Raw genomic sequence first — 10,498 nt, 5'->3', positions numbered from 1 at the left:
TAAATACATTATTTAAGTATTAATTATTTAAAAAAATTAAAAGCCATTGTTATTCGTAATATCAATACATCTAAGTCACGTAAATACAAAACATGTTGCATTACAAATGCTTTAGGTGTCACATTTGCGAAAGTTATAACTATTGGCATTGTAAATGACAAAGCAATTAATTTAGCTAAATAAAAAAAAACACCTAAATAACAAAAAATCACTTATAAGACCAATATCTCAAACTTTCCTAATGCGAGCCCTATTGCATTTCCAACGCTTGTTTGTATCCTCACTTCAGCCAAAGTGAGTTTTATTTATTTCGCATAACAGAATTTCACAGAAAAAACGGCATATAATATTTACTGTCTGTGTATTTACATTATATAAATTTTTACAATTGAGAGTGATTTTTAAACCCCAGTGAGGTGACCATAACCAAAGCAGTGAAATATGAATGATGCTACTGGAAAACTTGCGGCGGTGGTTATCTCAATATAAATAAAAATGTAAATGTTTGTTTGTTCAAAATCGAAAATCTCTGAAAGTTCTTCACCGATTGCTTTGAAATTTTGACACAACGGTGGACTCGAATACGGTTGTGTTTTTAAATGCAAAATGTTGGATTGGCGAATACGCGCATGTTTTTAATCGAAAGCCCGAACAGGCACATAAAAATGTCAATGTTCGTTTGTTCAAAATCTTAAATCTCCGAAAGTTCTTCATGTTGGATTCGATTAAGCGCGTGTTTATATATACACAACGTGGGATTAGAATACGCGCGTGTCCAATATGCGCATGTTTGTAATCGAAAGGCCGAACAGACCCTATTGATTTGGATGCTGCGCAACAACTAAAAAGGGACACATAGAGACAATAGTCTACATATATTAGGATGGACAGTTGGTGTCAGGGTGGCAGACTGGGAAGTGGGTGGAGGGAGGGGGGAGGAGTTGGTTCACTTTGTAACATTAAGAAAGGACGCATAGAGACAATAGTCTACATATATTAGGATGAACAGTTGGTGTCACGATGGCAGACCGGGAAGTGGGTGGAGGGAGCGGGGAGCAGTTGGTTCACTTTGCAACATTAGCGCGTGTTTATATATACACAACGTTGGATTCAAATACAGACGTGTACAATACACGCATGTTTTTAATCGAAAGGCCGAACAGAACCTATCAATTTGCTTGCTGTGCAACAACTACAAGGGGCGCATACAGACAATAGTCACAAAAACATATTATGTGCCTACAAGCTTTGTGAAATAAAACATATTAGAAATGTTCGCTTACTCTTTTCTTTCTCTTCCATTTAACCCGACTGAGCCACAGCAACGCGTGGCAGGGTACAGCTAGTTGGTAAATAAAAGAGAAGCTAATTAGCAATGTACTACAATCAATTCTTCAAGGACAACTATGGTTTGTTGGAGCTCTCCAGTTTTAAAAATAGTCGACGATGTTTCAACCCTCTAACGGTACGGGGTCTCTTCCGGACAGAGATTCTTGGGACTAAAGATAGGACAGAGTTTTAGTGATGGTGAATTATAAGTAGTAACTGTGGCCAATTTTAAGAAAGTAAAACATACTTACTGAGCAACACAAAGTGGCTGCCCAATTTGCAGAAGTTTTGAATATATATCTGGGTACTTCTCAATGCTGGGATTAATTTTAGATTCCCATTAATGACATGGTGGAGAAATATTACCACCTGCACGGGTGCTCATAGGAGTGGGTGCTAATATCCACTGATGAATGGCTTACTCTTTATACAAAAGCCATAGCTTGGCTTCAGTTATAGTTCATAGTGAGCCACTAAATAGTGAGCTGCCAAATAATGAGTTGTTGCCCCGTAGTGAGCTGCTGCCAAGAAGTGTGCCACTGCCAAATATTGAGCCACCACCAAATAGTGAGCTGCTGCGAAGTACTGAGCTACTGCCAAATAGTGAGCCGCGGCCAAATAGTGGGCTGGTGCCAAATAGTGAGCCGCCACCAAATAGTGAGCCATCAAATAGTGAGATGCTAAATAGTGAGCCGCCAAATAGTGAACCGCTAAATAATGAGCCACCACCAAATAATGAGCTGCTGCTAAATAGTGAGCCACTTCCAAATAGTGAGCCGCCGCCAAATAGTGTGCCGCAGCCAAATAGTGAGCTGTCACCAAATAGTGAGCTGCTACCAAATAATGTGCTGCTGCCAAGTTGTAAGCTGCTGCCAGGTAGTGAGCTGCCGCCAAAAAGTGAGCCGATAGTTAGCCATTGCCAAATAGTGAAGTGAGCCAGTGCCAAATAGTGAGCTGCTGCCAAAAAGTGATCTGCGGCCAAATAGTGTTAAACTGCCAAATAGTTTGTCGCAGCCAATAGTGAGCCACCGCCAAATAGTGTGCCGCCACCAAATGGTGTGCCGCAGCTAAATAGTGAGCCACTGCATAAGTTAAACAGTGAGCCTCTGTCAAATAGTGAGCATCTGCCAAGTAGTGAGCTGCTGCCAAAAAGTGAGCCACCGCCAAATATTGTGCCACCACCAAATAGTGTGACGCAGCCAAATAGTGAGCCACCGCATAAGTTAAACAGCGAGCCTCTGCCAAATAGTGAGCCACTTCCAATAGTTTGCTAAGGACAAATAATGAGCCACTTCCAAATAGTGAGCTACTGCCAAATAGTGTGCAGCTGCCAAATAGTTTGCCGCTGCCAAATAGTTTGCTGAATCCAAATAGTCTGCCGCTGCCAAATAGTGAGCTGCTGCCAAATAGTGAGCCATATAGTAGTCATTCACCGCTAAATAGTTAGGCTCACTATTTGGCAGTGGCTGACTTTTCAGCTGCCAACGATTTGGCGGTTCACTATTTAATAGCTCACTATTTTGCGGCGGCTAACTATTTGGTGGCAGCTCCCTATTGGGTAGTAGCTCGCTATTTGGCGGTGGCTAACTATTTAGTGGCGACTCACTATTTGGCAACAACTCACTATTTGGTGGTGGCTCACTATTTGGCGTGGCTCACTACTTGGCAGCAGCTCACTATTTGGTGGCAGCTCAGTATCAGGCAGCAGCTCACTATTTGGCAGAACCTCGTTTTTTTTCTAAGTTGAGCTTTAGACACTTCTTCTGCATCCAGTCAGTGATGGGGGCCATGCAGGCATTAGATTGTTTGGCCACTTTTCCAGGTTCAACAGAGACAGACAACACAATTTGGGTGTCGTCAGGGTGTCATCAGCATAGAAGAATACTGCAAACCTGCAGGCTCGACTAAGTTTGATCAACAGAGTGACATATGCATGAAACAGGGTTGGACTTAGCGAAGATCCCTGTGGGACCCCCATGGAAAGGATGAAGGAGGCTTAAGTGAAATCCTCTAGGTCTACCACTTGCTCTCTATTGGACAAAAAATATCTGATTAGTTTCAGGGCCAAACCTTTAATACCAACCCTTCAAGACTTTTGACCAAAAGAGAGTGGAACTAGCCAAGTGTCATGATATTGAAGATGAATATGTGAAAGAAGTGACTTCCATGACCCGATATAGAGATAATTGAACTCTAATTGTTGCTTCTCTGTTTTAGTAGAGAAGCACACACTGGAAATGAAGAGATGAACCCTAGGCATAGACAGTCAAACAAGTTCCTCTGAATCTCAAAAAATGGAATAGTGGGTATTGTTGGGGTTCATTAAAGTTAAATAGAGGAGGATTTTGTAGTGAAAAGAGAGAAAGATGGAGGAATTAGAAAGAGTGGAAGACACAATAGTCTTTCACATGCAGTGCAGTGCTAGGGTGGATGTCAGCAGGGCTAAGATACTCGACGCAGTCAAAACCCTCTGAGACCAAAATGCTCCTGGGTGTAACGACCACAAGCTTAGGGTGATAAGTCAACAAAACAGGAACAGGAAATTAATGTAAACATCAAAGAGAACGAATCATGAGATAGGGGTTGCCCCAAAGCCCATTCTATGTGTATTTAATGTATTGGAAACAATGGGGCATATTTACAACAGAATGGCGATGCGTGGTGTTAAGCAAAAATTGCTAACACCAGGTTTCACTATTCTGAAAATGCAGGGATGCACCACATTCACAAGAATGCAGTGCACCCCTGTCTTTCACCTAGTTCTGACGCTAAACCTAGCTGCCTAGCACCAACACAGACACCCTTGCACCATAGTGCCCCTTCCTGCACATAAACAATCCAGAATTTCAATTTGAAACCCCTATGTGTGCTGCATTGTGCAGCACACATAAAAGTTGCAAATCACCATTTGTTTAACCCCTTCTGCGCCACGCGAATTTTCGCGCTGTGCTGGGTTTTATTAAGTGGATTTCGGACGGCCCCTGGGCGTCGTCAGCACACACCCACCGAGACGCATGACGGCCGGGGGCCATCATGCGCACCGAAGGGGTTAAGGGATACCTTCCTGCACAAAAACAATCATTCATGGCGATTTGCTGTTTCTATGTGTGCTGCACAATGCATCCCACATAGAAACTGCAAAATGAGGATAAATTAACCAATTCTCCTCATTTTGCCGTGTTAAGACCAGGTTTTCCCTGGTCTTAATTTTGGCGCTGCCTCTATTTAAGCCACCCTTGTAAATAGGGGGCAGCGTTAAAATAAATGGGTGTTTCGTTGGAACACCGCAACACCTATTGCCCACCCCTTTCACGCTAATTGTAGCATGAAAGGGGGCCTTACTTACAAGGCAGAGTTAATCCACGTTAAGTGGCTTAACGCCACCTTGTAAATAAGGTGAAGGGATTATTGCCACAGGAATGTCGCAAAAAGTGACGTTAATGTGGCGATGGGGGTTTGTAAATATGCCCCAAAGTTCTCCAAAAGACAGCTAAATCTGTCTGTTTTCAGACCTAAAAGAAGGGAACAAGATTCCTTGTTTATTGTATATTGGTAAACTCTGGTCAGATACTATTGAAATCTGCCCAGATAAAGAGATTAAGATGGCTGCATCAAAGTAAGTCCCGTCTCATAAATACCAGCTCAGCACTGTGAAAAGGCTGAATAAGAAGCTGCCCATTTGCAGTCTGGCCCATAGTTGCAAATGCAAACCATTTCCCTTTGCTTCAAGAACCAAGTTTGTTTTTACACTTGCAATTCATAACTGGAAGTGTGATGAGAAAGCGCCTTCGTCCCCACTGGGGTACCAGTAAAGGCAGCAAGCTGAGCCATCAGGCTTTTCCCAGCAGAATCTGTCAATTTCTGAATCACGAGGAGATGACACTGTCATAATTATTTTATGTCTAAACAAAATCCCCCTGGCATAAACTGTGCAACCCAAATACAAGTGGATTTCAAGTCATGTATATTGGCCTAATTGAGCAGAGTGCATTATGCATTTTCTGATAGGGGACACCCGCATGTGACGTGCAGTTGGGTTTGCAAAACCTTCTGGCCAGAACCTTTGATAGCGTAAATGAAACTACAGTTTTTCATAAACTTTATTAATTGGAATAGCCGAATCCAGAAAAAAATGTCAGCTCCCCCCAACTGAAACATTCAGCTTGATTCTTGTGCCCAGCAACAGTCGTTGAAGTATTTGCTTATTTGGTTATCAGTGCTTTTGTTGGGCGTGGACCAGGCAAGTTCAGGCCAAAGTGCGGTGTCCTGTCTCAGTAAGTTAACAAAAATGCTTTGCAAGAGGCCACCAATGGGTGGGTCATTTGTGAAAGACTTCGCTGTGAAGCATCAAAGTTTCAAAATTAACACGAGCATAAATATGGGGCATATTATCAAGGACCTGCGATAACATTATCGCCGCTTTAGCGTCCCTTTATGGGCGAAAACGACGATATTTTTATCACCTTATTAACAAGGGCACGCTAGCGTGTGTTTCCTTGCCTTAGCGCCCGGTTTATTATCGCCTTGCATCGCTATTGAGATGCAAGGCAGGCATGCCTCGTGAAACTACATCAAAAATTATCGCTAACGAGGCTTCGCTCCATTAACAGCCAGGCCCGGTCCGGGTTAGCGCTGATATTTATATCGCTAACAGCGCCTTAATGCTGGAATTTAACGTCTGTTAAATTCCAGACTAAGGCATACCTAACATGGGAGGTGAATTGTGTGACTGAGACCACAGTCCCTATCAACAAGGATATCGCAGTTTTCCATGGAACATTGTTGGAAAAGCAGCGATGTTCCATGGAAATCATCGCTATTGCTAGGATAATTATCGTCATTGCGCTAAGCGTTGTTAATACAGCGCTAGCATGGCTATAATTACCTGCGATAGCCAGCGTTGAACATTTTGGCGCTAAGTGCGGCCAGCGATAATTACCGCTTGCCGTTGAGAATATGCCTCCACGTTTTTCAGATCCAGTGAATATATTACCACACTGAGTTTGAATGAGAAACCTGCAGTTTATGCAATTTTTCGCCAGCAGGACTTTTCCTAAATCCTTGTAGTCGCAGAGACAAAATTGCAGTCAAAGATGAGAGTTCCGGCATTACCCACTAACAGTGACTTGGACTGCGATGGAACCGTATTGCCTCATGACTCATTCCTTTAACCCACACTAGGTAAATTCTCATCATCAGAGTCAGTGTAAATGGGGGACCTGCTAACTCCGAATGCGCAAAGTAAGCCATTATTCTCAGTGGTACTCAGAGGTTCCACTGGGAATGGAGAATTACTGATCGAATCAGGGGTCAGATTCATCTGGTAATTCCCCATTAGGATGACTTACTCACCCTGGTCCCTGTGGAAACTATTTCCACACCTGCACCTTTGATTGATTACCTAATTCATTGTGTATCTTTTAATCCATCCATCTATCCATCCAATCATCTATCTATTTTTGTATATTTCCAACATTATAGATAACAGTTTTGTATTATCATAAATAAACGAGTGTCCCCCATACTTCTCTAAACCTAACCTATCACTGAGACACACAAGCTGTACAGGTTGGAGACTGCATGCCCTTTTAATACTAATGGGCGGAGCTCTGGAGATTCTGAGGGCACAAGAGAGATGTTTCGAGGGTATTTCCAAGATCTCTACATTGAAGATGCAGAGCGTGGGAAAGAGGAGATGATACAATTTTTGGAAGTGATCCCCTCTCCAAAATCTAATGCCATTCATGCTGCTGGGAGTTGTATTTCCAGCAGGAATGGTTTAGGCCATATGTTGAGTGGTTCCGTAGGAGTTTCAAGCTGACGTGTCATATCCACTCTTGTTGAGTCATTACCACCTTTATTCGATGAGGGACTGCCTATGGTTGATCATACTGGTCTAATAGCCTACAAAGACTGTACCCTCATGGGGTGTAATAATAGGTATAACGCTGCTAATATACATTCCCTGGAGTCAGATGCCTCTGGTGTCAATGGGACCTTTAACCATAATGGCGCCACAGAGAGCCGCATACTATTTGACCCTTAAAAATGCTGCTAGAGTCCTGAGATTGTCTTCATGGAATGTGGCAGGTGTAAATTACAAAAGATTTGACCCAGATTGGGTATTTTGTCTTAAATATTTTTCAGTCATTTGCCTTCAGGAGACATGGGGTTCTGACAGTTCTTTCTTTTTAGATTGTAACAAGACCTTTTTATCCCTGCCATACCATCCTTATAAGACCATTCTAAGGAGGGGGGGGTTAACTCTGGTTTCTCTTTCACTGGACTGTAGGGTGAGAAACTTGATGACAGTTTCTCCCAATGTCCAAGCTATCTTATTTTCCTCTTTTGGGGGTGGTTAGTTTTGAAATTTTGAATTTTACAACGCGACTCAGGGCTTGAATTCTTGTAATTCGCTTCTTGCACTTTGGGCCCAGTTATTAGATATTGAATATCATGGTATTGCCGGAGCTGGTTTTATTTTAGTGGATGGTTTTAACACACACCTGTGTCGACATTAGTTTACCATCTGTGATCAAATTTATGGGGAAGATGTTCTTCATGTAGAACATAGTAAAGCAGGAGGCTGCTTAAATGACAATTTGGTACAGTTCTTTCTGGGACGGATACACCCATTAGGATGACCAACTCCCCCTGGTGCCTGTGGAAACTATTATCACACCTGCACCTTTGATTGATTACCTAATTCATTGTGTATCTTTTAATCCATCCATCTATCCATCCAATCATCTATCTATTTTTGTATATTTCCAACATTATAGATAACAGTTTTGTATTATCATAAATAAACGAGTGTCCCCCATACTTCTCTAAACCAAACCTATCACTGACACACACAAGCTGTACAGGTTGGAGACTGCATGCCCTTTTAATACTAATGGGTGGAGCTCTGGAGATTCTGAGGGCATAAGAGAGATGTTTCGAGGGTATTTTCAAGATCTCTACATTGAAGATGCGGAGCGTGGGAAAGATGAGATGATAAAATTTTTGGAAGTGATCCCCTCTCCAAAATCTAATGCCATTCATGCTGCTGGGAGTTGTATTTCCAGCAGGAATGGTTTAGGCGATATGTTGAGTGGTTCCGTAGGAGTTTCAGGCTGACGTGTCATATCCACTCTTGTTGAGTCATTACCACCTTTCTTCGATGAGGGACTGCCTATGGTTGATCATACTGGTCTAATAGCCTACAAAGACTGTACCCTCATGGGGTGTAATAATAGGTATAACGCTGCTAATATACATTCCCTGGAGTCAGATGCCTCTGGTGTCAATGGGAACTTTAACCATAATGGCGCCGCAGAGAGCCGCATACTATTTGACCCTTAAAAATGCTGCTACAGTCCTGAGACTGTCTTCATGGAATGTGGCAGGTGTAAATTACAAAAGATTTTACCCAGATTGGGTATTTTGTCTTAAATATCTTTCTTTCATTTGCCTTCAGGAGACATGGGGCTCTGACAGTTCTTTCTTTTTAGATTGTTACAAGACCTTTTTATCCCTGCCATACCATCCTTATAAGACCATTCTAAGGAGGGGGGGGGGTAACTCTGGTTTCTCTTTCACTGGACTGTAGGGTGAGAAACTTGATTACAGTTTCTCCCAATGTCCAAGCTCTCTTATTTTCCTCGTCTGGGGGTGGTTAGTTTTGAAATTTTGAATTTTACAACGCGACTCAGGGCTTGAATTCTTGTAATTCGCTTCTTGCCCTTTGGGCCCAGTTATTAGATATTGAATATCATGGTATTGCCGGAGCTGGTTTTATTTTAGTGGATGGTTTTAACACACACCTGTGTCGACAATCGTTTACCATCTGTGATCAAATTTATGGGGAAGATGTTCTTCATGTAGAACATAGTAAAGCAGGAGGCTGCTTAAATGACAATTTGGTACAGTTCTTTCTGGGACGGATACACCCATTAGGATTACCAACTCACCCTGGTCCCTGTGGAAACTATTTCCACACCTGCACCTTTGATTGATTAGCTAATTCATTGTGTATCTTTTAATCCATCCATCTATCCATCCAATCATCTATCTATTTTTGTATATTTCCAACATTATAGATAACAGTTTTGTATTATTATAAATAAACAAGTGTCCCCCATACTTCTCTAAACCTAACCTATCACTGACACACACAATCTGTACAGGTTGGAGACTGCATGCCTTTTTAATACTAATGGGCGGAGCTCTGGAGATTCTGAGGGCATAAGAGAGATGTTTCGAGGGTATTTTCAAGATCTCTACATTGAAGATGCGGAGCGTGGGAAAGATGAGATGATACAATTTTTGGAAGTGATCCCCTCTCCAAAATCTAATGCCATTCATGCTGCTGGGAGTTGTATTTCCAGCAGGAATGGTTTAGGCGATATGTTGAGTGGTTCTGTAGGAGTTTCAGGCTGACGTGTCATATCCACTCTTGTTGAGTCATTACCACCTTTCTTCGATGAGGGACTGCCTATGGTTGATCATACTGGTCTAATAGCCTACAAAGACTGTACCCTCATGGGGTGTAATAATAGGTATAACGCTGCTAATATACATTCCCTGGAGTCAGATGCCTCTGGGGTCAATGGGGCCTTTACCCATAATGGCGCCGCAGGGAGCCGCATACTATTTGACCCTTAAAAATGCTGGTAGAGTCCTGAGACTGTCTTCATGGAATGTGGCAGGTGTAAATTACAAAAGATTTGACCCAGATTGGGTATTTTGTCTTAAATCTTTTTCAGTCATTTGCCTTCAGGAGACATGGGGCTCTGACAGTTCTTTCTTTTTAGATTGTTACAAGGCATTTTTATCCCTGCCATACCATCCTTATAGGACCGTTCTAAGGAGGGGGGTGTTAACTCTGGTTTCTCTTTCACTGGACTATAGGGTGAGAAACTTGATGACAGTTTCTCCCAATGTCCAAGCTATCTTATTTTCCTCTTCTGGGGGTGGTTAGTTTTGAAATTTTGAATTTTACAACGCGACTCAGGGCTTGAATTCTTATAATTCGCTTCATGCCCTTTGGGCCAAGTTATTAGATATTGAATCTCATGGTATTGCCTGAACTGGTTTTATTTTAGTGGATGGTTTTAACACACACCTGTGTCGACATTCGTTTACCATCTGTGATCAAATTTATGGGGAAGATGTTCTTCATGTA

The sequence above is a fragment of the Lissotriton vulgaris genome, chromosome 10 (assembly GCF_964263255.1).
Source record: "Lissotriton vulgaris chromosome 10, aLisVul1.2, whole genome shotgun sequence".
In the NCBI taxonomy this organism is placed as follows: domain Eukaryota; kingdom Metazoa; phylum Chordata; class Amphibia; order Caudata; family Salamandridae; genus Lissotriton; species Lissotriton vulgaris.
The sequence above is the reverse complement of the archived record's forward strand: the minus strand, read 5'-3'. Positions refer to the sequence as shown.